Below are 25,070 nucleotides of genomic sequence, written 5' to 3'. Positions count from 1 at the left end.
CCGGATGCCAAAGCTTGAATGAGCTTCTCTGGTTAGCAGCACTTATCATGCATTGTTACACATCATTGCTGAGAGGATTACATGCATCACCATGAGACTCCACTGAGAGAGGATCCCTAGGGTGACTTCTATCGGTTTCTCTTGGACTTCCTTCCTTGCACCTTGCACTTTTCTCTTTGTTGCTTTTAATCTGTATTTTCTCTGTGATAAACCATAAATATAGGAGATTTCTGAATCCTGTGAGTTTTTCAAGCAAATTATTGAGCTTGAATTTATCTTGAAGAGGTCCAACACAATTTCCTGTATAAACCACCACATACTGCACCATCCACTATTTCCAGGTTTTGTTTCTTTGAAGAAGGAACACTTAATAGAACTTGGAACCTGACTGCAGATTCTTTCCAAATTTTATAATTTTTGAATTAAAGGAAAAGTTCAGCTTGCAAAAGACATGTATGCAAACTAACACAAGTGATTTTTGGTGGGCATAAGAGTACTAAAGGGAGTGGAAGTGCAGGGACACTTCTTGAGTAGTAACTAACACTTATTGAATGTGTATTATTTGCCAGGCGGTATTGTATGCCCTTATATGTTTCAACCCATTTAATACTCAATCATGTCATTTAGATCAGGAGTCCCTAACCCCTGGTCCACGGACTGGTACCCTGGCCTGTTAGAAATGAGGCCACACAGCCAGAGGTGAGTGGAGGGTGAATGAGCTTTACTATCTGTTCATGTCTTGTAAGATCAGCGGGGGCGTTAGATTCTCTCACAGGAAAGAGAACACTATTGTGAACTGCTCATGAGAGGGATTTAAGTTGTGTACTTCTTATGAGAATCTAACTAATGCCTGATGATCTGAGGTGGAACAGTTTCATCCTGAAACCATCTTCCACCCATCCACCACCCAGTCTCCCATGGTGGTCGAAAAATTGTCTCCCATGAAACCAGTCCCTAGTGCCAAAAAGTTGGGGACCACTGACATAGATGTCTGCACAAATACAGTGAAATGAATATCTAATAGTAAACTAGGATAATTCAAGAAAGAAATTTGAGTTTTTAATTTACCATTCTATCTACTTTTCCTAAAATACTCTCTTTAATTTATGAATGCCTTGAATTTTCTCTTTATTGAGAACCATGGTAGTTCTTCATAATGTTGTCTTTGAAGATAAATTTTCATACTGATATTTCAAATAACTGTAAGTCATGTTTTGGATGAATATAATATGAGACCCCTGTTGAAGAATTGTGTTCTAAGATATCAACCCACAAGGAGTATCTACTTTAGATAATTTCTTCACAGCTTTCTTTGTCAGTTAAGATTTGTAGTGAAAATTTAGATTTTGTGCTTTTTACTCTTTCACAGCTATGGAATGCTAAGTGTTACTAGATGTTGTATAAAATGTGAGAGAAGAGGGCAATTTCCTGCCCTGAGATGCTTGCAATTTGTCTTAAGTGAACACTATAAAAATGAACTCACCTCAAAAAGAAGTGACACAAGAAAACTTACTTTGGAATTAAACTTTTAAATGTAAACTTTGGTTACATAAGTTAAAATGAAGTACGTAATTTTTCTATTTTGACTGATCTTGAAATGACATAGCCATGTCACATTTATCTCCTTTAGTATTATAATTTTAAAATGAGGATTTAGAGGGAATAGCTTTTTTTTCAGATGGAAACCCAATTAAATATATGAATACCACTCATTTTAACATTAAATACAGGCATGTTGTTATTGTGGAGTATGAAAAAAATTAAAAGTAAACATTTTTATGAAAAAATTTAAAAAATAAACAGTTTCTGTATTAATGTAAAACCTTTAAAATATTTCTCACATTGTATTTAGCATCAATAATTCATTCTTCAATGTTTAGCCTATAAGAAATTTTACATTCAACACCAGAAATAAGAACTTAAAATCTTATGTTTTGTAGACCCTCCCACTGATATATCATATCAGGGCTAAACTTTTATTTTCTTTTCAATAATTGTTCATAAAATGAATAGGGGGGCACAGCAGTGCTTGAGGAGAGATATAAAAATCAAACATTAATTTTATTCAGATGAGATGATTTGTATGCAAGCTGATCGATCAGGCTACAAGCTTATCTCATTACAAGCTCAAGGCTCTTAGAGTTTCATCATTTCTCAGATGCCATTGAGTTTAATAATATGACTGCCTGTATTGTGTATTAAAAATGTGTGTCTATTCTGCAGTTCCATATAATGGTAAAGTGTTTATGAATATTTATTACTTTGTCTTTAGTGCTGTCTACTTTAGACTAAATAGCAAAGTTAATTGTCTATACTGCTCTAATTGCATTGTTTAGAGAATGTTCTCTCCTCTTTCTGTTCAGTTGCAAAGATATTGGTAGGATGCCGATTTTTTGAAGTGCAATAATTGGCATGAGAAAATTTGCGCAGACAAAGAATTGCACACCAAATCAAAACACAGTAGGTACATTTGGTCTGTGGCAAGGTCAGTTAGCTCTATACCCTTCTCTCTGAGAATGCGAGTGGCCAATCAGGGTAATTTTAACAGATGCAGAGGCACAGTTTTGCATATGCAATTTGTTTCAAGAAATTATGATAAGCACACAATGTTTTTTAACTGTTATTTTAAGTTCAGGGGTACAATGCAGGCTTGTTACACAGGTAAACCTGCATCATGGAGGCTTGTTGTACAGATTATTTCATCACCCAGGTATTTCATTATGGTGCTAGGCTTAATGACTCCTGGTTCTCTCCTTCCACTCTCCAAGGAGCACAAATTTTAAGTGACAGCAAAAAGAGTGTTTGCAAGAAGTCTTTTAAAAATGCACCGTTTAATTAGACATTCACTTTATTATTCTTTTCAAAATTAGTAGTTCTTTATGAAATGCTTCAATATGGATATTGTAGTTTTTGTTAACATTATTTTGTTTTGGTTCTTCAAATTTTTCTCTCTTCTTTGTTTTACTCTCAATGGAACCCAGTAAATATTTTGTTCTGAAATCAAGAGGCTTTAAACTTAGCCTTAGATTTGTCTCTCAAATATTGTCTTAGAGAGACCACTTTATATTTCTGTATGTGCTTCTATGCTGTCCAAATAATGGATCCCTTACCTATATATCATAATTTACAGTGTCTTCTCTATAAGTTACTAATATTAGTGTAAACATAAGTAATTATACTACTGATTTATTCCGTTAAATAGAAAAACTTTCACTCAATATGATTTCCATTTTTTCCTCCTCTCTAGTAATCCATCAGACTATAGCAATTTGTCCAACTTTAAAGGACAGCCAACTTTTCTTCTGTAAATATCTCCAATGTTCCACTCAAATTAGGATTATACTTCATCCAGACATGTTATTTAGGAGGAAAAACTATCCTAAGTAATATAAAAAAAGTACTGTTAAAACATTCAATAGGCCAGGCACGGTGGCTCATGCCTGTAATCCCAGCACTTTGGGAGGCCGAGGCGGGTGGATCACGAGTTCAGGAGATCCAGACCATCCTGGCTAACACGGTGAAACCCCGTCTCTACTAAAAATACAAAAAAATTAGCTGGGCATGGTGGCGGGCGCCTGTAGTCCCAGGTACTCGGGAGGCTGAGGCAGGAGAATGGCGTGAACCCGGGAGGTGGAGCTTGCAGTGAGCCGAGATCGCGGCACTGCACTCCAGCCTGGGCCACAGAGCGAGACTCCGTCTCAAAAAAAAAAAAAAAAAAAAAAAAAATTTAATAAATTTCTGCTATCTTATTTCTTCTCTATAACCTCACCTCATCTAGTCTTAGAAAACTCAACCCACCTTTCTAAGACATATCTGGGTCCAACACATGCATGCCCTTCTAGTTGAAAACAAATAAATAAAAATCATAAACACACACACCACACACACACACGTTTCATAATTGTAGGTGTTCCACATCTTTTTCTAGACATTCTAAAGACAAGAAAGAATCCATCCAAAGTTGTTTAGATGGTCTGATAATTTAGTCTGTTGGATGAGTGTTGTGCAGTAGAAATACTTCCAAACTTTACAGAGTTGGTGAAGTTTAATATATGTAGGACATTGCCAGGTGTGGAAAATGCAAGGATACAGGTAAATGAACATGAAAGTACATGTTATAATCTGGAAAAAAAAAAGGAGAGAATTAGAATGTATAAAGCAAGTACTAAATAAGGTCGATTGTTGTCCAATTGTAAAGGATTTGAATCTCAATGATGGTAACCTTTACATTTTGCTGATTACTATTGAGAAGACACCAAATTTTTAATTAATAAATAAAATAATATTATAAAATTCATGGGAAGAGAAGCTTTCAAGAAATAGGAAAATCTCAAAAATATCCAGTGCTGCAGTGTCTAGAATGAAGACCTTGAAGAGGCCATTAGATCGGATAACTTCCCAGTTCTTAGAGAGATTTAAATAGAATAAGAGAACACGGAAAAGAAACCAGTAGATAACATTCTATTAAAAATACTTTCAAAATTAACTTCCAATTCTCAGTCCAGGGGAGTGAATGGAAGATGAAAAAGCAGGAGGACTAATGTAAAAAAGAAAAGAAGAAAACTGTATCTCATCTTCCTCAGAGAATGGTATGTGCATCTCCTAACTAATTGAATAAACAAATACGTGTTGAAGTGAAAACACAATGGGACATGTGGATTCCCTCAAGAATGCAAAAATGTTAATTTTACCTGTGATCTTAGCACAGAATAACCTGCCAGCCATAATTAGAATATACGTGTAAGAAAATAAGTGGATTTTACCACTACTCCCTGGTGGGATAACTCTTAGACCTTGGTTTCAGGTCTTCGGATCATAGAAAATGAAGTAAGAAAATGTTTATTTTGCTATGTAAATATTGCTATGCTGTTAAATATTGCTATGCTGTTGTAAATGTTGCTATGCTGTTAAAATTTGATAATATTATTCTATGTTTCTGATCAAAAGGAATGTCTGCAACATATTTTTAGTGTTCCCCAAAAATGTCTTAGACTTTTTTCATTCATAGTTATAATATAATATTTGATCTGCTAATTTTTTTGTATAAATACTTTTCATGTCTCATCTAGTAGTAAAAACCTGTTATGCAGACTGTGGCTGTAGCTGTGTTCCCCTAGGGTCTAATATTGAAAAAGATTTATTTGTTATAGTGAAGGATACTTGGAGAAACTCTATTTTTGCCTGAGCAAAATCTTTCTATTCTTTCTTTTTATAATCCTAAAATAATTTTCATTCTTTTTTACATCAGTATTTTCAGAAGTGATCAAATTAAATAGGTAAAGTAAATAAATGACTACCAAATTAGCACAAATCCCACCTCACTAACTTTTCTGTGATTATTAGATAAGCCCAAATATAAACATATTTAATTTCCTGACATGAGAATCCATAACAAAACACAGTATCTACAGAAGGCACCTTCGGAACACCTGATTATCTCAGGCACATGGATGTTTTCACAACATTAAAATATAATTAGGTCTAGCTTTGGCCAAATTCAGGAGAAAGGTTTGAGAATCTGCTACTTGGTAATTAACGTCTAATTGTTGGTAATTATGTTGTTTAGTTTTGTGCACAACCCAATTTATTTTTTTGCACAAGGGCCCATACCAATTATACTCTGGCCACAACTGTTAAGGCTATCAACAAATTAAGTACTGATTGCCAGAAATGCATGAAAATGGTGTCCTACCAATTTACATAAAGGAGGCTCCTAAGCCAAAAAAAAAAAGAAACTCTGTGTTGAATGTTGGATCTCCCATTTCATTTCAAATTATCTACTAATGGTTAGTCAGGCCAGAATTTATCTCAGAAGCTAGAGGTGGATAGCGATATAAGTTTTAGAGATCTATTTCTTATTATGCTTAAAATATTTGGACACCATTTAAAAGTTGTATACCCTGACAGAAAAGTTGGCAAGGTTTTGCATTTAAACAGCTTTTTGTTTCTGCAGTTGCTTTTGATTTACTTTAGTGCAGCAGAGTTGACTCTTTAATATTGTTTTGTTTTGTTTTGTTTTCCTGCAAAATAGCCACTTGGTGCAAGCTGAAGCAAAATGTGAAATGAAGAGCATGCATTGAAAATGTTTACTCCCTTATTGATAAAATATTTCTTCTCATAAAAGACCCCCTAAAAATTGAAAATAATTTAAAATCTCCAAGGACTGATTTTATAGTATAATTTATGAGTATTTTTTAACATTCCTCTTGCAGTGACTACTTAAATAACTTTGAACATAAAAATTAAAACATAAAATCTCTTGTAAAAGCTTACTATAATGATAATTATGCTACTTTAGCCTATAAAGTACAATAAAGATATGTACTGAAAATACGTTACACATTACAGTTGTGATGTATAAGACTGAGATCCTGATAAAATGAATCTGCAGAGTGAAAGTATTTGGGGTTATAATTCATGGAAACAATAGCTTTTAGTGTTCTGCACTATATCATAAGAATGACAATGTTTTGATGAAATGTAATGTATAATCCCCTTGGTCACACATACCAATTATTTTCTGACCTGAAGAATAATGTGTCTCTATTTTAATAATAGTGTCATGATTCTCAGCATCCTGTATTAAGTACAGATAAGACCTGTACTTGAGGGTATAACTAGCAATGTAGTTTCAATTAGGAGAATCTATCAGCGTTTTCACTGCATATAGCTTTCCTGGTAAAAAGAAATATTTCACTTACTAAAATAAAGAATATTTATTAACATGGCCTACAGTGACTGCATATTAAAGCTGAAATAAAAAAATATTAATTTTAAGGCTTGATATGGGACCAGGATATATAAAGGAATTATATCTAGGCTTATATAAAAAATGTAAAGTACGTGAAAGGTCTTTTCTGTCCTCTCGTTTAAATTTGTCCTAGCGGTCTCTCCTGTATGCCCAGCCACCTAGTGGCTCCCTCTTCAGCAAACCACGTACTTGTGCGCATCATCCCTATGACTGGAATTTATTTAACACATATTATGTGCTAGGCACTGTGCTAGGGGGTGACATCACAAAGGATAAATCAACATTATTCTCATCTTGGAAAAGAATGCCATAAAAGTGAGGCACCTAAATCACTTACTAGCCTATGTTCTTTTTATTTCTCTACCCTCCACATGTTAGTTTCTATTGCCTTCATGTGCTGGGTTCAACAATATCTACAACCTACTAAAATAGTATGTTTAGTATTCAGGGTTTCTGATTAAAAACACTTTTTACTTCTTTCTTTTCTTCTTACTTCTAATTTCTGCCACTCAAGTTTTCAAGTATCTGTGTTTTATCGGAATATCCTGCATTGGTTTTTTGGTTCTTCTCTTTAACACACTAAGGCTGATTAACTAAACCAAAATAAAAATCTCATAATAGCAAAGAAACTTAAATACCTGAAGTCCTGTTATTCAGGTGAGAAAGGGTAAACTTTTCCCAAAAATATCCTAAGTGTAAATTTTTCCTTTATTTCCAATGAGTTACTCTTTCGTTCCCCCATAACAAGCTATCTACACCTATATTACATTGTCATAGACTATTGTTTATGAGTTTCCCTCTTTTTCTGCAAGACAGTCTCCTCTAAATCAGAAAGCCAGACATACTTCTGGGTAGCAATAAACTAAATGTAAATTGGTTTTGTCCAGGGAAAATTTCACCCTTAAGCCATGCTATGAAAGCAGGTGTGTGTTTTTTATGATAGATCTGTATCTCAGTGGAGATGATTCTGAAACTAAGACAACTTACAAGTTGCTGTGTCATCTGGCTTCACTATGTAGAAATTTGGAGGATCCCAGGGAAATATTGGTCCCCCTCAGGCATGGGATTCACTGCTATATAAAAATACCATAAACTGGGTGGCTTAACCAACACAAATTTCTTTCTTACAGTTCTGGAGGCTGAAAGGCCGTGATTAAGGTGCCAACAAATTTAGTTTCTGGTAAGGGTTCTGTTTCTGGCTCATAGACAATTGCTCTTTGGCAGTTTTCTTACACAGCTTTCATTTGTGGGAGTGTGAAGACAATAAGCGGATTCTCTGGAGCCTCTTCTTATAAGGGGACATTAATCCTTTTGAATGAGGTCCCCACATTTCTGACCTCATTTAACTTAATTACCTCCTTATAAGATCTATCACCAAGTACAGTTGCATTGGTGGTTAGAGCTTCAACATGAATTTTGAGAGGGACACAACTCAATCCACAGTAATATATTTTGGTTATAAATAAGAAAAGCCCAACTAAAGCCTCAACAACCCCCAACCCTCCACACAAAAAAAGAATGGACCACAATGCCTCTCTCCATCCCTACCTATGTAGTTATTGTAACCACCAATATCTAAATATATAATATAAATATGTAAACAATCCCCTACTATATATTCAGCTATTCAGCTGTAAAGGATTAGATTTTGCACAGAACTACAGCTATGAAAATGAGAGAAAGCAGGATTGGTATATACTGAGACATTTCCTAGTAGCTGATTGCTGAGATTACAGATATTAGATTCTGATGTAAAATATCTCATTTGATCATAGCTAAGTTTGACAGGAAAATGAGCAACCCAGAGATCTGAGTTCTTACCTCGCTTTAACTACCTGAAAATAAACATGGGTACACTAACCTCTTGACGAGGGAGAAAATGGAATTGACAGCTCTTGAGGACCTAGGCAGGAAGCTCTATCTTTAACCTGCACATGTGTGCTCTATTGGCTTGATTTTCATCTCTCTGTGTGGCCTCACTTTCTCTCTTCACATCCACGTGACCCCCTTCCTGTTTACATCACCTAAATTCTGGGCATAAACCATAGATCAAATTAGCTAAACCTGAATTTCAATGCTCAGTTTTCAAGAGAGAATCAGACTTGCTTAACTGAAGTCAGAGGTTTGTCCTTAGTAGGACTGACTAAAGCCAGGGGAGTCAGTAACAAAGTTGATGAGGCTTCCGTAGAATCACTGTTTCCTCATATTAGTGTTGTTTGGATCCTAACATAAGACCACTCCCCTGTAAGAAAAGGACACTAATTCTCCTAATAAAGGTAGAAAATTCTGACATCAAGCTTACACTGGCATGAAGTAAAAGGCTTCCTTTTGTCGGGTCTCTTCTTGGCCTATAAGGTTAGAGATATTTCCAGTTGCTGAAGCCACCAGGAGTAGCCTTAGCGGGTATAAATTGCACTTGAATTGTATAATCTACATGAGTTAAATTATATGCTTTTAGTTAGGATATACTCACTGCCTCTGAAACTTAAAAAGCTTTTTTTCTTTATGACTAAAAAGCTAAACTTGAACATTAGGTATAGCTGGTAATTGGTTAATAGCATTTTATATTTCAGCTTTGAAAAATAGAGGTCATTCCAAGAAAAGATTACAAAACCCTTTCTGTACAGCTAATAGAAAGTGTTCAGTTTAAAGCTGGCCCATACAATAGTAAGGTAAATTGTCATTCATAGCTGATGACAGCCATGATCCTTACTGTTTTATGCCTAGACACATGAAAAGATTTATGTGATAAAAGGCTTACAACCGGTTTAAAATCAAGAAGTTCTTCACTCAAATTTTCCAGTGTTTAACTTTGTATTTCATTTTCATCTAAGTTATTTTGAAAAAATGGATTTGAGCAGCTATTTATTTATATTTCAACTTAAATTGAATTCACTTTATTTTATTGATAATTCCTTGAGAAACTTGTCTCTGTTAAACTTGTGTCTTCTAAGAATGTATCCTTTGTAAAAATTTATCTACTCTGTGTGTTAACTTTTCCTGTCTACAAATAACCACCAAATCTCAGAGGTGTTCAGAAAGAAGTATTTATCTCTGAATTTGTCGATCAGATGGTATTTGGCTTATCTACACTTGTCTATGTGACACTTATTTTTCAGAGACCAGCAAGGTAGCTCAACTATGTTCCTCTCTTATGGTACCAGTGGAAGGAAATAAGGCACACCTAAAAGAATGAGCACTTTTCACCTTTCTGATTTCATGACACCCTGCACGTTTCATTGGTCAAAGAAGATCATGGCGTCAATGGCATGGAAAAGCACACCACTCACTTGGAAGTTGGGAGTATTCAAAGTAAAAAAATAACATAACTATGAGTTGACTAAAAATGTATCTCTTCTAGAATGAAAATTAATATAAACTATACTGTGTATGTGTTGAGGAGATTAGTCATTCTCATTCAGCAGGTATAATGAACATTGACTATTTGTCAAGTACTTTCTAGTTGCTCTAAATAAATTTGTGAACAACACAGAACAAGAAACTATGATTGAACCTATTGAACGTGAAGGTTAGTAGGGGGCACATACTATTTTATTTTATTTTATTTTTATTATACTTTAAGTTCTCGGGTACATGTGCAGAAAGTGCAGGTTACATAGGTATACATGTACCACGGTGGTTTGCTGCACCCATCAACCCATCATCTACACTAGGTATTTCTCCTAATGCTATCCCTCCTCTAACCCCCCACCCCCCGACAGGCCCCGGTGTGTGACGTTCTCCTCCCTGTGTCCACATGTTCTCATTGTTCAGCTCTCACTTATAAGAGATAATGCAGTGAGAACATGCCGTGTTTGGTTTTCTGTTCCTTTGTTAGTTTGCTGAGAATGATGGTTTCCAGCTTCATTCACGTCCCTGCAAAGGACATAGGGGCACATTTTAAACCACAATTGTTTCTTCATTATTTTAGAGATAAATGTTATATTTAGAAAATGTATAATTATAGCAATATGAGGGGAGTTAATCAATTCTGAAGAGTCCAGAAAAGCTTCCTTGCTGTAATGACATTTAATATATGACTAAAGGAGAAAAGTTAATCAGAGGAACAGGTAGAATTAAAGAGTTCCAGGAAGAAGTTTATCATATGAAGGCCTTGGGGCAGAAAAAAGAAATTTAAGGCCAGTATAGAGATAGAAGGCAAGAAGAATGATATAAAATACTAAATGAGGGAGAGGTCAGGGCAAAAAGAATCCTTCAACAATGTTAAACTTTTAGAATTTATTTTAGGATCATTGAGAAACCATTAAAGGCTTTTAGGCAAGGTTTGGGTGACTTAATCAGATTTGTATTTGTAAAAGGTCATAGTAACTGCTGGATGAGGAATGGATTACTCTTAATGCAAATGCAGAGCAGATAAAATTCTCATGCACTGCAGGTAGGATTACGAATATAAAGTTGGTACAAATGCTGTGGAAAATTATTTGGCATTGTCTAATAAAGCTTAAGTCACATCCTCAAAGAACTGTTTTTTCTATTCTTAAGTATTTGAAGAAACTCTTACATTTGTATATCAGAAAGCATATATATACATTTTCATTGAAATGCCTTTTTATAATTGTAAATTAATTAATGATTCATGTTAGTTATTAAGTTAATCTTTAGAAATCTAAAAGCTCCCAAATACCCATCAACATTGGAACGGGTAAATAAGTTATATTTTACTTATATAATGAAATATTATACATCAGTGAAAATTTTTTAAAAAGATTTATATAACATATATGAAGATAAGGAACATAATTTTGAGTGAAAAAAGTTGTCATAGAAGAATACATACAGTATTATTTTATAGTTAAGTCTTTTAAACATATAGGAAAAATAATATATTTTAGGGATACAGACATAAATGATAAAATTTTAGGGAAATCAAGGGAATGACTGATGAAACTAAAAGTCACAAAAATGGTCATGCCTGAGGAAAGAGAGAAGCACCCAGGGGGTTTCTTAAGCTGCTGGATAAATTAGTCATTTGGCATGTTAGTCTTATCTTTTATAGCCTTTAATGATTTTTATAATTTTTAAATAGTTAATAAAACACTGTAAAACACATCATAGAAGGATAAGATTAGATGCAAAGAAAATGTTTTGAAAATTATCAGAAAAATTCAGTAGAAATATAGTTAATTACTCTAGGGTGAGGCAAACAAGATGGAGGGAAGTCATGAGGACCCGGGAAGATGATGTTGTGAGAGACTCTGAAGGACACAGCATTTTCCATTGTGGCCTTTCACACGTGATCTTCCAGCTGTTGCTCCCCACATCCTCTTGCACAGGGTATTATTGTCTAACTGTTCCTCTCCACCCCTCTCGATACAAGGCAGGCTGTCTGTGGCTGGTAATTTATAAGGAAAGTTCCTCTCTTCCTGACACTAGTCCAAAACAACTTTCTACCTTCCTCCTCCAAGTCTGAATGCCCGCTTAAGCCAGCAGTTCTCTTGTTAATTTTCCTCCATAGTGTCAGTACCTAATATACAGATGATTTGTATTTTATATATATATATATGGATATATATGGAAATATATGTATGGACATATATATGGAAATATATGTATGGACATATATATGGAAATATACATGTATGGACATATATATGGAAATATACATGTATGGACATATATATGGAAATATACATGTATGGACATATATATGGAAATATACATGTATGGACATATATATGGAAATATACATGTATGGACATATATGGAAATATACATGTATGGACATATATATGGAAATATACATGTATGGACATATATATGGAAATATACATGTGTGGACATATATATATGGAAATATACATGTGTGGACATATATATGGAAATATACATGTATGGACATATATATGGAAATATACATGTATGGACATATATATATGGAAATATACATGTATGCACATATATATGGAAATATACATGTATGGACATATATATATGGAAATATACATGTATGGACATATATATGGAAATATACATGTATGGACATATATATATGGAAATATACATGTATGGACATATATATGGAAATATATATGTATGGACATACATATATATGGAAATATATATGTATGGACATATATATATATGGAAATATGTATGTATGGACATGTATATATATGGAAATATGTATGTATGGGCGTATATATATGGAAATATATATGTATGGGCATATATATATATGGAAATATATATGTATGGGCATATATATATGGAAATATATATGTATGGGCATATATATATGGAAATATATATGTATGGGCATATATATATATGGAAACATATGTATGGACATATATATATGGAAACATATATGTATGGACATATATATATGGAAACATATATGTATGGACATATATATGGAAACATATATCTATGGACATATATATATATGGAAACATATATCTATGGACATATATATATATGGAAACATATATGTATGGACATATATATATGGAAATATATATGTATGGACATATATATGGAAATATATATGTGGATATATATGGAAATATATATATATATGGATATATATGGAAATATATATATGTTATATACAATGAGAGTTGAGCTAGATCATTGAGATGCATTGAGTTTGAGTTGCCTGATATCCAAGTGGGAATCCTGATGAGGCAGTTAGGTATATTGTCTAACCCTGAGAAGAAAAGTCTAGGGTAGTGAAAAAAAAAAGTGGTTGTAACATTAGTCATAGGTATTGGCAAAATTGCCTAAGGAGGGGGTGTAGAGTGCAATGAGAAATGAGTCTGAGTTTGAGTGCTGAGGAACTCAGGAATTTGTATGTTGGATGAAGAAGGAAAAGCTGGTAGTGGAAAGCAAGGAAGAGGAGCCAGGCAAGATAAAGGAAACAGGATACAGTGGAGTATTAAGTCATGTCTTCAGAAGCAGGCCTTTCAGAACGTGATTCACATTCTGGTGATTTATTGAAAAGTATTCCTGGAGAAACTGGTAAGGGAGTAGGGAAGAGGAAGAAACCATGTAAGTGTGTGATTATTGGGAAAATCCCAACTGTAGCCTGCTTCCTTAGGCAAGACCTGAAGGGTAAAATGCTCCTCAGAATTTTTCCCAACTCCATGCAAATGAGCTGAACTTTTATACTCTCATAGGGTATTTGCCGAAGTCAGCTCCATGTGGTTATTGGCTCCCACATACTGTCTGTTCTCTGCAAAAGGGTCACAGTTGCCTGTAGGCAGTCCTTAAAATTTAACTGCAAATGCAGGAAGTTAGAAGCAAGTTTCATAGGAGGGGAGAATAGGTATGCAGATATGATAAAAGTAATCAGAAGGAATCTGGCCATAGCACCTACAAATGTCTGCAAAATATGGCATCACAGAATCCAAAGAGAGTTCCTAGACATGATCGATTTTGCTAAATAATTTTCTTGAGAGTATAAGGTGAGTAAAGAACTGATAAGAATTTATTAGATTTAATCAAAGGGCTTGTTTAAACTTAGGACTGATTATATAAGAAGTAATGTTTTATAAGGAGCTTGGAGTTTAGGCAATAAGAGTCACTGAATGGTTTTAAGAAGGAGCCTGACAAAGTCATATATACAATTATCTCAAGGTCAGTAGAAGGACAGATGCGGATATTTAATTGAAGGCTAGGAAAATATATGGGAAGCTGTTGCAAAAGTGCAAGTAATCAATCATAAAGGATGAGGGTAGTCAGAATGAACAGAAGTAGTTTTTTTATTTATGAAATATTTAAGATGCAAAATAAATTGAGTCTTATATTTCCATGAGGAAAAAGTAGTCAAGAATGGCTGTAGGTTTCTATATGTGGTTACTGAGTTAAGAAAGGAATATGAATGGGATGCTGAAAATAATTCATTTCGACTTGGAAAGAATGTATATAAGGTGACTCTGGGACATTCTGGTATCCTGACAGACACTAAACAGTTGAAGTCTGAAGTCTGTAATGGAGCTCAGGACACCAGATAGGATTTTGCATATAATAATCTTATCATATTTTTATAGTCAAAAATATGAGTGAGCCAGGCACGGCGGCTCATGCCTGTAATCCCAGCACTTTGGGAGGCTGAAGTGGGCAGATCACAAGGTTAGGAATTCGAGACCAGCCTGGCCAACAGGGTGAAACCTCATCTCTACTAAAAATACAAAAATTAGCCAGGCGTGGTAGTGTGTGCCTGTAATTCCAGCTACTTTGGAGGCTGAGGCAGGAAATCACTTGAACCTGGGAGGCGGAGGTTGCAGTGAGCTGAGATCACGCTATTGCACTCCGGACTGGATGACAAGAGCGAAACTCCATCTCAAAAAAAAAAAAAAAAAAGATATGAGTGGATAAGAGAATGTAGGAAATGTTTACAAGGGAGGAAAAGAAATAACTGATGGAATCTTGAGTAATATAACATTTAAAGAATAACGAAACCCTATCAGATGTTAATTGACCAGCTCTTTAACATTGCATAATATCATCGTGATGTAACTACTTGTCTAATCTTATTGTCATCTCTATTCAAAGGACACACTTAAAGATGCCCTTCCTAACCACTCTATCTAAAATATTTGTCCTCCATGTCACCACCCCCACCTCCATTATTCTCCATCTCCATGCTTTCTTTTTTCTTCATAGCACATGCAACTAGCTGGTATTTTGTTATATATTCATGGGTATATTTATCTTGTATATTTCCAGTAGAATGTAAGCTACATGAAGACAGAGTTTTATTTTGTTTCCTTTTGTTTTTCCCACCAAATAGAGCCCCTGTTTTTAGAACATTTCTTAGAACATAAAAGACTCAATAATTCTTCGTTGAATTAATGGATGACTGATCTATCTAACAGACTAATAGAGTGATTATTTTATGGATATATTTATTGATGTTTTAAACAATAATGTTTGCAAAATCAAATTCCCTTTGTGTATTACTAATCTATGAGACAATGAAGCAAAAAATAATTCTCCAATAATAATATAAATTCTTGAATTGTTCTGAAGAAACCAAAACTACAGTTTTAGTCCAAATGAACAAAATTGTTTTCTTCTCTTATCTTTCCATGGTTAAACTGTATCCCTAAGCCAAGTGAGTCACAATGAATTAATTAGTAGTTAACTTGTATCCAGATTTCACATGCATCTTAATTTAGCAATAATGTGTTTGGAATTAGAGGTTATTGATCACCTTAATCTGAAAAACATATTTTATCCTGCAGTTGATAAGTTGTTACACTTCTATACGACATTAAGTTGCTGCTAAATCAAAGATGATGCTGACATTCTCTAAGGGACAGATTCTAATCAGTGTCACAGGAAAGCATGTAGTTTAGGACACTGTAAATGGTCACTATAATTTTGTATTTGTTGCAGAAAAAGAAAATAAATAGACCTGAGAGATATCCAGAAGGCAGGTATAGTTCATAACTATCCTTTTATCTTCCCAGCGTTTATCTTGTCTGCCCCCTTCCTTTTTTAAGTAATACTACCTCAATATTTGCTTGTGTAATTACACCATCCAGCCTTTGCCTGAAACCTTACAAATAAGATCATGCACATACTCTCCCCTGATAGTCATATGGCTGTCTCTCTTTGGAATTTGAAATTTGAACTGGAAAACATTTAAAACAAAAATGTTAGGAGGTGATTTTTACTAATGGCATTACCCTGATAAGACTGCCCATTAGTTCCTCCTACCATACTTCTAGAAACGTCTTTGATCCTGTCCTTCTTGATCTTCAGACTTTCCTAGGATTTCAAAAGCTACTCTATATCCTTCTAATAAACTCACGTTTTATATAAACCCTGAGTTTGTTTTCATTGCTTATAATCAAAGAACACCAACAAATCCAGACGCTCTATTTATGATTCTTTTAACTACCCACAAATTGAGCAATATATATGTGATATGGTATGATAAAAGAAATAAAACAGATATAGTTTGATGGCATTTCATAAGACACTATTACTTTCTGAATTTGGGGGTTGTGTGTGTTCCTGAAAAATATTCATTTAAACAAAGGTATCCTATAGATTTTTTCCTGGTGATTTGAAATACCATGAATAATAACCTCATATGTAAGAAAAGTTTCTTTTTCTAAGTTCAGCTGAAATATCTCATTGTAGGCAAGCCTGTTATTAAATCTTCACATATGACAAATGACTTTCTCTTCGCCATTCTGTCCCTCTCCACTGTTCATCATCCCAGCCTTAGAGATCAGCACTCTTCTTTGAATGCATTAGTCACTCATGAATAATGACATAAAAGCTTAGCAATGCTCCAGAAAGAGAGGCTTTTATTATGCTTTTCTAACAACCATTAATATCTATAACACTCAGCAGTTTTCTAATTTTCTTTTATAAAAGGACAAGCTGTAACTACATGACAAAACGGCATGGGGTTCAGGACTATTACCGGTTTCATTAGTGAGGGTGACAAAGGAAAAAAATAGAAAAATGGGTTATGTTGCTATCAGGCACAAGAAACCCATGATTAAATTAAAAATTGGTGGATGAAGGGTGGTCCTTAAATTTATAAACCCTACTTACAACAAAAACCACACCATATCAAAAATATATTTCTTTTTCCAAACAAACCTTTTTATAATGGGGTTGGGGAGGGAGATTCTGCAAGAAACAAGAACATGAAATCTGTATTAGCTAAAATTTTGAAGTGAATATAGATAGTAAGAAATTTATATAGTCCTATAATATTCTTCACAAAGTTATGTCCAAGCAAAAATGAGGACTAAAAATTACTGGTTAATCAAATAAAACATTACATTTTGGAACTTGTGGATCCTGTTTGTGAATTATTTAGACAAGACTCTTAGAAAACATTATTTGAGTCTAACTAAGTGGCTATCATAACTGAAAACAAAAATGGTCACGATTTATGAGTAATATAGAATTGTAAAACACATAACTAGAATTAATGTGATTAATTATATGCTGTTTTTCTTCTTGAATTCAAGAAAAATAAAAAATGCAAATGTAGCATTTGAACTTTTTAGTATTTTTAGTTATTGTTATAGTGACGTAAAATTAGGAATAAAATCTTCTTTTTGTTTTTGAATTTATAAATTTAGTATTAGTTACCTTAGAATTTTTATCACTGTTGTCAGTATGATTTTCTTTTCCATTAGTTTCCCAATTGTTTTATTTATTTATTTATTTATTTATTATTATACTTTAGGTTTTAGGGTACATGTGCGCAATGTGCAGGTTAGTTACATATGTATACATGTGCCATGCTGGTGCGCTGCACCCACTAACTCGTCATCTAGCATTAGGTATATCTCCCAATACTATCCCTCCCTTCTACCCCCACCCCACAACAGTCCCCAGAGTGTGATGTTCCCCTTCCTGTGTGCATGTGTTCTCATTGTTCAATTCCCACCTATGAGTGGGAATATGCGGTGTTTGGTTTTTTGTTCTTGCGATAGTTTACTGAAAATGATGATTTCCAATTTCATCCATGTCCCTACAAAGGACATGAACTTATCATTTTTTATGGCTGCATAGTATTCCATGGTGTATATGTGCCACATTTTCTTAATCCAGTCTATCATTGTTGGACATTTGGGTTGGTTCCAAGTCTTTGCTATTGTGAATAGTGCCACAATAAACATACGTGTGCATGTGTCTTTATAGCAGCATGATTTATAGTCCTTTGGGTATATACCCAGTAATGGGATGGCTGGGTCAAATGGTATTTCTAGTTCTAGATCCCTGAGGAATCGCCACACTGACTTCCACAATGGTTGAACTAGTTTACAGTCCCACCAACAGTGTAAAAGTGTTCCTATTTCTCCACATCCTCTCCAGCACCTGTTGTTTCCTGACTTTTTAATGATTGCCATTCTAACTGGTGTGACATGGTATCTCATTGTGGTTTTGATTTGCATTTCTCTGATGGCCAGTGATGGTGAGCATTTTTTCATGTGTTTTTTGGCTGCATAAATGTCTTCTTTTGAGAAGTGTCTGTTCATGTCCTTCGCCCACTTTTTGATGGGGTTGTTTGTTTTTTTCTTGTAAATTTGTTTGAGTTCATTGTAGATGCTGGATATTAGCCCTTTGTCAGATGAGTAGGTTGGGAAATTTTTCTCCCATTTTGTAGGTTGCCTATTCACTCTGATGGTAGTTTCTTTTGCTGTGCAGAAGCTCTTGAGTTTAATTAGATCCCATTTGTCAATGTTGGCTTTTGTTGCCATTGCTTTTGGTGTTTTAGACATGAAGTCCTTGCCCATGCCTATGTCCTGAATGGTAATACCTAGGTTTTCTTCTAGGGTTTTTATGGTTTTAGGTCTAACGTTTAAGTCTTTAATCCATCTCGAATTGATTTTTGTATAAGGTGTAAGGAAGGGATCCAGTTTCAGCTTTCTACATATGGCTAGCCAGTTTTCCCAGCACCATTTATTAAATAGGGAATCCTTTCCCCATTGCTTGTTTTTCTCAGGTTTGTCAAAGATCAGATAGTTGTAGATATGTGGCATTATTTCTGAGGGCTCTGTTCTGTTCCATTGATCTATATCTCTGTTTTGGTACCAGTACCATGCTGTTTTGGTTACTGTGGCCTTGTAGTATAGTTTGAAGTCAGGTAGCGTGATGCCTCCAGCTTTGTTCTTTTGGCTTAGGATTGACTTGGCGATGTGGGCTCTTTTTTGGTTCCATATGAACTTTAAAGTAGTTTTTTCCAATTCTGTGAAGAAAGTCATTGGTAGCTTGATGGGGATGGCATTGAATCTGTAAATTACCTTGGGCAGTATGGCCATTTTCACGATATTGATTCTTCCTACCCATGAGCATGGAATGTACTTCCACTTGTTTGTATCCTCTTTTATTTCCTTGAGCAGTGGTTTGTAGTTCTCCTTGAAGAGGTCCTTCATGTCCCTTGTAAGTTGGATTCCTAGGTATTTTATTCTCTTTAAAGCAATTGTGAATGGGAGTTCACTCATGATTTGGCTCTCTGTTTGTCTGTTGCTGGTGTATAAGAATGCCTGTGATTTTTGTACATTGATTTTGTATCCTGAGACTGTGCTGAAGTTGCTTATCAGCTTAAGGAGATTTTGGGCTGAGACGATGGGGTTTTCTAGATATACAATCATGTCGTCTGCAAACAGGGACAATTTGAGTTCCTCTTTTCCTAATTGAATACCTATTATTTCCTTCTCCTGCCTAATTGCCCTGGCCAGAACTTCCAACACTATGTTGAATAGGAGTGGTGAGAGAGGGCATCCCTGTCTTGTGCCAGTTTTCAAAGGGAATGCTTCCAGTTTTTGCCCATTCAGTATGATATTGGCTGTGGGTTTGTCATAGATAGCTCTTATTATTTTGAGATACGTCCCATTAATACCTAATTTCTTGAAATAAACCCTAAATTTAGCAACTAAATTGCATATTTCTAAGTTCTCCATGGAATAAGATGATTACTTTGTTTTTGTTTCATCTTGTTTTTCCCTAATTGAATATGTGTCATCCAAAAGGTCTATTGCAAAGTCATGAATAAATTCTTACGGATATTTTCACCAAAATTTTAATACTTTTACTTAACTGAATGCTTATTAAAGGAGATTTATTAGGCATCAAACTGTTTTTCATTGTAAATTGCAGCTCCTTGGGTCTTTACATATAAGGATTTTGAATCCATTTATTAGAAAAGAAGTTACCACAGGTAATAACCTGCATTATAGTAAGTGTAGGAAGTTAGTGTAATAAATGCTGACTTAATTCTGTTATTAATCCAGTGAAGTAACCCTGATTGTATTTAGAGCTTTTAGGGAATCTTTATAAAAGATAAGCTGTCCATCTTTTATTGTACATTTTAAATTGGAGAAAATTATCAAACTGATCTTAAATTTGCAGTGCTTTATCAAAAAACTCATTTACTCTAAAACGCTTCCAAAAGCTTATAAGGCAAGACAAGTAACAAAGTTGTCATTTCAAATAAGGATACTCACATTTAAGAAGTGAAGTGCTTTTGATGTGTGGCAGGCTTCTGCAATGCTTAAGTATTTGTTTCTCTCTCACTCTGCTCTAAACCTTCCCAGATACAATTAAAGAGCAATCTAATCAAATATAAATGAGCAAATTACTCAACATGTACTTTCTAAGTACATATTATCTGCTTATTTTTCTAATAACTTTTCTAATAGGTAGTAATTGGAAAAGAAAGTATACTTTTCTTGAACAAAATTATGCAAATATGGGTATGAAACAAAGCAATAACAAAGGTACTTCTTCTAGACACAGGAAAATACTTAAGTCTCAAATAGTTAGCAGATGTTTCTCCCAAGGAGAGTAATATAAAGAACAAGTCAGTTTGTTTCTGAACTAAGAAAATATGTAGACTCAGTAAAGAAACTGAATCCATCAATATAATGAAAAAATGAATGGTGCCATGTTTAGAAGTAAATGTGTACTTTGATTTAATTTGACATATCAATTTGGGATCCTTTTGAGAAATAATAACATTTAACCCTACTGTCAGTTTTTCTTTTTTTTTTTGAGATGGAGTCTCACTCTGTCGCCCAGGCTGGAGCGCAGTGGCACCATCTCTGCTCACAGCAAGCTCTGCCTCCTGGGTTCATGCCATACTCCTGCCTCAGCCTCCTGAGTAGCTGGGACTACAGGCATCCGCCACCACGCCCAGCTAATTTTTGTATTTTTAGTAGAGACGGGGTTTCATCGTGTTAGCCAGGATGGTCTTGATCTCCTGACCTCGTGATCTGCCCGCCTTGGCCTCCCAAAGTGCTGGGATTACAGGTGTGAGCCACCGCGTCCGGCCGTCAGTTTTTCACTTGTGTTTTAATTACAAGAAAGTTTCTACAAATAGTGTAATTGTTTTATAATTTCATAAGATTGTGGAAGAAGTGATGAAAGGAAGAATTATTCTAAGTCATAAGCTCAATAGAAAAATTCAGGCAAACAAAAGAGAATCATCTAAACGCTGTTGAATTTTAGAGTCAATTTATATTGAAAAAGGAAAGTTCATATTCTCCTTGGTATGTAACTGCTCATTCCATTCTGTTATAAGTCACATATTATATTTGCTTCCAAATAAAGAAAATATTTCAAATGTTTCAGACAGAAAATCAGAAAGTATTTATTGAGTACTCATTGAATACATTCATGTTAATTTCAAGACAAAGAGATTTTTGTTTTTAATTTCGGCATGAGAATAAATATGTACAAACTTCCGCAGACTGGGAGATCCTAAAAAAACTTGGTGTTGAAAGCTGTCCAGAGAGAGACTAAATTCTTACCATCAAAAAAAATTATGGAATTTTTCATTTTATTCACTTGTGTCATTTATAATTTTACTGCCTTTAGTGTTATCTATTCTTACTTTTAAAAATGTACTAGTCAGTTTGATTCTTACAATTGAATTAAATGGGCCACACAATAGTTTATATTTGAGGAAGACTATTAATTATGGCTGCTATAATAATGTAGCCAAGATTTTAGTTATATAATATACAGCCCAAGCAGCTTATTTTTACAAATTAAATAGAAGATTTTCTTAATGGTTGTATTGTGCAGGCTAAAAAAAAAATCAGTTTTTATGAATCACCTCCTTACTTTGATACTACTATCTTGATTATCAGTAAATTATCATAAAAGAATTAAGGGTCTCATAAGATAAACATCAAAGTCTGACTAATGACATAAAGCCAATAAAAATTCATTAAAATACTTTAGCACATTTTTCTCAAGACAATGAAAAATAATCTCTATTGAAATAAAAAATTTATACAAAATAAAAGAATAAATGCCAAATTCAGCATCACTTTTAATTACTGCAAAATACCCCATTGTAGATCATGTGTATCAGCTATTATTCAGAACCTTGTACTTCAAGAAATGTATAATGGACCTAGAGAATGTCCAAACATGAGTATATGAAATTTTGAGAGCAATAGAAAACTCACCCTATGAAGAACATCTTAAAACAAGGACAGAAAGATAAGGGTCATTTGCCTGGATCAGAAATGAATTAGTATTTATTGATCCTCAGAATATTACATATACTATCAGCTTCTAGATCCATATATTCTATATACATTATTGTACTATTTTTCAATAGACTAAGAGATAGATATTATTATCACATTTTATGGAGGAATTAACTGAGGTTCAGAGAGAATAAATTATTGTCCAAAGCCGTATGACTAGTAATTGGCATGATCTGTCAATTTCAAATGCTGTGCTTTTTAACGTTAAGGTCTGGAAAACTTGAGAGATGTTTTCACTATAGTTCTATCACTGATGAACTAACATAAAGTATGAATTAGTTATTATATAATAACAGTTTTAATAGTTTCAGCAAAGGTAGTAAACATTATAGTAGAAATACTACTAGTAATAATAATGATAATAGAGATATGGTGGTGACGGTGGTGAGAGTAAGAATAATTATAATGGTTAGGTAGTATTGTGCATCAGCATATATTCAAACTAAATACAATATGGTTTTAGCTCAGTGGTAAGTTTAATTCAGGTGAGGAATATTTTGACCAGGTTTACTGAAAATTTATAAATTTAAAATAAATATTGAATCCAGATACCAATATAAATTTTTAAGATTATGTAATGGATGTATTATTATAAGCTCATACCTATTTCAGAAAAAAAAATCATCAAAAACATTACTTCTGCTGGAGTCTAAATTAATATGTTAATCTTATATTTACTCTTTGTACATATGAATTTGTATCAGCTTTCTTAATAAAGAAGAAAAGCAACACTAGAGAATTTTCTTATTCAGATATCATGTTCAAGTCAGCCATTTGTATTGAATTAGAAAAGCATTGCCTTATATTATCTACTTTTTATAAAATACAGATATTATTTTTCTTAGATATAGTTACCCTAAAAAATCAGAATTCCAAAACATATGTTGCTTATCCTTCTAAAATTGTATTGTGAGCCATTTTATTACATTTGGCATGGAAATAATCATTCTCACATTTCTTATATTTCATATTCAATATGGATTTATGTGGGGTATTTTCTTTATTTTTGTGATAACAATCTTTAATGTTGATTAGTCAGTACTAACCAACATTGTCAAAGAAATGAATCTTTTATAAGACTACATTTAAGTGTTTACATTTTTGATGAAAATTATTTGTTTAAAAACCCACAGGCTCATGTGTCAGCTATCCTTTGGGCTGTAAAAATAAAACAAAATCATTTATCTGCTTTTCAGGGAATATAATTCCATCACTATAGGCAATCATAGATACTTGTTTAAAAACTTTAACTTAATGACATCCTACATAACCAGCTTTCATCACTCCTCAGACTTAATGCCCTCTATCTCTTAGTAAAAGTATCCCAATTCCAGAGTGTCTCAGACATTTTTCACACAGTGCATGTGCTTTATGTTGTAGGGGTAGACTGATTTGCTTAAGTTGGAACAGGAATTAAAAGAAATTAAAGACTGTGTAAGTAAAAACTCAGTTGTATGTAAGCAAACCCAATTCTCCTTGAGGAAGAGAAAAAGGCTGGAGTCCTTTAAAATTAACTCCCTGTTTTTCTCTCTGTGGCTAGAGGGCCTTATTTCTCCCTTTCCCAAGCATTGTGAAGACTCTGTTTCTCTAGCTGTGCAGCTGCAAGGTCACTAGACAGATAATCTCAAGTTGTAAAACATGTTGTTCCTTTGAAAAGTAAGAAATAATGTAATGCATGTCTTAATTGAATAACTGTCTTTGTTTCTCGCTTCTGTAATACGCTTGCCCCTGCACAGATCTCCCCCCACCCCACGAAATGCTTAAAAGGTAGCTTGACTCTTTATTTGGGGCTCAGTCCTTTGGATGTTAATCCGACTGAGTCGGTGCACCTAAATAATTAAATAATTCCTCCTCAACCCCTCAGTCTCTCTGATTCCTTAATTATTCTGCACCAAAGTCAGTCAGCATATCCCATTCACCTCTTGCTCAGAGGTGAATGTACGCATATAGACCAATGGAACATAATAGAGAACCTGGAAGTAAACCCAAATACTTACAGCCAACTGATCTTCGACAAAGCAAACAAAAAGCCAAAGTGGGGAAAGGACACCCTTTTCAAAAATGATGTTGAGTAATTGGCTAGCCACATGTGGGAGAATCAAACTGGTTCCTCATCTCTCACCTTATACAAAAATCAACTCAAGATGGATTAAGGGCTTAAACCTAAGACCTGAATCTATAAAAATTCTAAAAATATAATGTTGGAAAAACCCATAATACTTTATTAAATGCAGCAGAAGTACTAAACTCTGGCTCATATTTTGAAGAAAATATTGTGTTATTTTGGTCTTGTGTAGCTTATTGAGCTGCATTTT

The 25,070-nt window shown here is 34.1% G+C and overlaps 1 protein-coding gene across 5 annotated transcripts in view; it reads left to right on the top strand.

Annotated features, from left to right (window-relative positions):
- Positions 1 to 25,070, top strand: part of MGAT4C (MGAT4 family member C) — a 480,138-nt gene that overhangs the window by 294,390 nt on the left and 160,678 nt on the right. The window contains exons 3-5 of one of the 5 annotated variants that reach the window (XR_010135807.1): positions 4,501 to 4,589; positions 7,882 to 7,931; positions 9,871 to 11,383. The exons of 3 other annotated variants lie outside the window; for them this stretch is intronic. The gene's annotated coding sequence lies outside the window, so the exon portion shown is untranslated. Of the gene's footprint in view, positions 1 to 4,500; positions 4,590 to 7,881; positions 7,932 to 9,870; positions 11,384 to 25,070 lie in introns of those variants that run through there. One more of the 5 variants, XR_010135806.1, reaches the window with a different exon arrangement.

This window comes from Pongo abelii, chromosome 10, assembly GCF_028885655.2.
Source record: "Pongo abelii isolate AG06213 chromosome 10, NHGRI_mPonAbe1-v2.0_pri, whole genome shotgun sequence".
Lineage (NCBI taxonomy): Eukaryota > Metazoa > Chordata > Mammalia > Primates > Hominidae > Pongo > Pongo abelii.
Note: the sequence above shows the minus strand (reverse complement) of the source record. Positions and strands in the feature narration are given on the sequence as shown.